Source organism: Octopus bimaculoides, chromosome 10, assembly GCF_001194135.2.
Source record: "Octopus bimaculoides isolate UCB-OBI-ISO-001 chromosome 10, ASM119413v2, whole genome shotgun sequence".
Classification (NCBI taxonomy): domain Eukaryota; kingdom Metazoa; phylum Mollusca; class Cephalopoda; order Octopoda; family Octopodidae; genus Octopus; species Octopus bimaculoides.
In genome coordinates, this window is record NC_068990.1 from 84,902,513 (window position 1) to 84,905,682 (window position 3,170).

The window sequence follows — 3,170 nt, forward strand, 5'->3', positions numbered from 1 at the left end:
ACACTGCGCGAAATGCTGATCGGGATTTCATCTGTTTTTTTATGTTCTGAGTTCAAATTCCGCCGGGGTCGACTTTGCTTTTCATCTTTTCGGGGTCGATAAATTAAGTACCAGTTACGCACTGGAGTCGATGTAATCGACTTAATCCCTTTGTTTGTCCTTGTTTGTCCCCTCTATGTTTATCCCCTTGTGGGAAATAAAGAAATAAGAAATGTTAGCACGTTGCGCGAAATGCTTAGCAGTATTTCATCTGTCTTTACGTTCTGAGTTCAAATTACGCCGGGGTCGACTTTGCCTTTCATCCTTTCGGGGTCGATAAATTAAGAACTAGTTGAGTACTGACCCCCCACCCAGAAATTTCGGGCCTTGTGCCTAGAGTAGAGAACAATTTACTGAGAAATTTGGTTGTAATTTTTAGAAGGTCTGTCGTGAGGTAAGACAATAAAAGTTATTCAGTTAATGAAATATACCAAATAATAAGTTTCTGGCATAGGGACAAGACCAATAATTTGAAGGAAAGGGGTTAGGTGCCTCGAAGTTATTTGGAAACCAACGAAACAGACTCCACATGGTTGGTATTCGGCCATGCTCGTTATGAAGCGTGGAGAAAATGTAATCATATTGTAATGTCGAGGAGAAAGACGCATTAGATAATGCTATAGATGTTGCACGAACAAAAACATGAAGATAGTCAATACAGAAAGAAAAACAATAATAAACAAACAGTCCGATAGAAGATTGCAAGAACAAAAACACGAAGATAGTCAATACAGAAAGAAAAACAATAATAAACAAACAGTCCGATAGAAGATCAATACGGAGTTTGGAAAGTTTTTTGGGTGCTTAAAACAAATGAAGAGAACAACCAAATAGTTTATCATCGAAAGAGGAAGTCGAGTAGATGGTAGAAGTACCTCAAAACAAAAATTCGCACGCAGAGAAATGGAAAACATTGGGAAAACATGTGAAACACATTAATTTCTCACCCACCAAAATGAATCGACGAAGAGAGCGGCTTTGCTGTTGTTTCTGCTAGAAATAGCAGCCAAATCTCACTCAGCTAACATCTTAACGTCTTCATAAACGATTCATGGTTTAATATAATCTTAGATACACTATGTGTGAATAAAAAAGATGGGATAGTGACTTCTGGAATAACTTTAATCTAGGTCCGGTTAAATTTGGAGCTAAATAACAACAAGTGACAGTACAGAAAACCGGAAGTACGACCATTTTAGTTTCTTTAATGGATGAAAAAGCAAAACAAGTAAAAAAGGAGGGGCGAACCCAATTAGAAAGCTTCTCCGGGAACACTCAGCGTGCTAGAAATAGCAACCAAATATCCCTCGAATCATGATTTAGTCATACTCTACTGCATCGTGCGCAGTTAACCACTGCACATCAACAAATGCAACACTTAAATTGACAGAGGTATATATAGAATTAGGTGAAGGGAGAATAAGAGGGGATGTTTTTCGAATGTTATATAATATGATTGATAAAGAGAAACAACTTGCGTCACTTGAGTTTTGCTTTATACAGCCAGTAAAATATAGGGTAAATTTTCAGATTAACACCGGCACGATTTTCACTAGGGTGTTAGGGTTAGAGAATTCCGTCCCTAACCCTGACCCTAACACCCTAGTGAAGATCGTGCGATTGTTAATCTGAAAATTTACCATCTGTCAATGAGGGAGTCGCTACTAATTTCCCTTTTATTTGTTTTAGTCATTGGACCGCAGCCATGCTGGGACATTGTTTTTGAAAGGTTTGGTCGAAGAAATCGGTTCCAGTCTGGTACTTGTTCTATCAGTCTGTTTTGCAGAATCGTTACGTTGCAGGGACATAATAAATAAACAAGCACCAGTTGTCAAGCGACGGTGGGGGACAAATATAAGCACAAAGGTACACACACACATACACATAACTGGATTCCACATAGTTTCCACCGACCAAATGAACTCACAAAGCATTGGTCGGCCCAGGGCTATAAAAGACGAATGCAGTGAGACCAAACCTAAAGGTACATGGCTGGAAAGCAAGCTTCACATAGCTATGTCTGTGCCAATGGTCCAGTGTTAGCCATGTATGGCACGGCATGCAATGAAGGGTTAACACATTTTGCATGGCAGCAACTTTGGCTTTGAAATATAGATATAACATCAGTTTCAAACAAGAGAACATTTTTTATAAAGGCATATAAACCATGTGTGGAGATGCAATGGCTCAGTGGTTAGGGCAGCGGACTCGCGGTTTCAATTCCCAGACTGGGTGTTGTGAATGTTTATTGCGTGGAAATACCTAAGCTCCACAAGGCTCCGGCAGAGGGTGGTGGTGACCCCTGTTGTACTCTTTTGCCCCATCTTTCTTTCACTCTTTCATCCTGTTTCTTGAGTAATGCTGCGATGGACTGGTGTCCCGTCCAGCTGGGGGGAACACACACGCCATAGAAACCGGGAAACTGGGCCCATGAGCCTGGTTAGGCTTTGAAAGGGCGCATAAATAAACTAAACCATAATGTCGCACTGTATATATAAGACTTTATTAGTCCCTGTCGCTCTATTCATTTAGGTAAGGAAAGCATTTAAATTCAGTAACTTGTACCAAGGGAAAGCTATTTTTTTGCAAATAAACTTTGTTCTTTTCTCAATGCTGAAGTTTGTGTTTCCCTAACTAAAGATATCAAAAATGAGGTACCTTTGTATCTAATGTCACATATTCAATAAAGTAGGCAAGGCCGGCTCAAGGTACCAGCAACTCAGGTAGTCAACTAGGGCATCATGTGCATTTTAGTCTACATTTTCAGTTTTTCTCCTTGTGAAAGTTTTTAAAAATTATACTTGTAAGGGTGCCAAAGTTCAACTTGCCTGGGGGCACCAGCAACCCTAGGGCCTGCCCTGAAAGTAGGTACACTAGATTAAATGAGGTTGTGGGCCACATTTGGTCCATGACCCAAAATTTGCTGCACTCCTGATTTAGGTTCTGATTTGAGAAAGATTCGACATTTATTTTGAAGTCGAGTGACTTTATAGCCTTGTTTAAAACAAATAGTATTTGTATGTGATACTTAACAGCCAATATCTATCTCTTCAATTGAAACAATGTAGTGCATGAAAAGAAAAATGTACAATTTAAAAATCAATATATATATTCAACTTATGATGAAAGTA

At 39.3% G+C, this 3,170-nt stretch overlaps 1 protein-coding gene across 5 annotated transcripts in view; it reads right to left on the reverse strand.

Annotated features, from left to right (window-relative positions):
• The window catches only part of LOC106871329 (uncharacterized), a 16,963-nt gene extending 15,425 nt beyond the window's left edge, over positions 1-1,538 (reverse strand). The window contains exon 1 of one of the 5 annotated variants that reach the window (XM_014917723.2): positions 991-1,538. The gene's annotated coding sequence lies outside the window, so the exon portion shown is untranslated. Of the gene's footprint in view, positions 1-914 lie in introns of all 5 variants that reach the window. The other 4 variants (XM_014917722.2, XM_014917721.2, XM_014917719.2 and 1 more) reach the window with 4 other exon arrangements.
• Between the last annotated feature and the right edge of the window lie 1,632 nt (positions 1,539-3,170).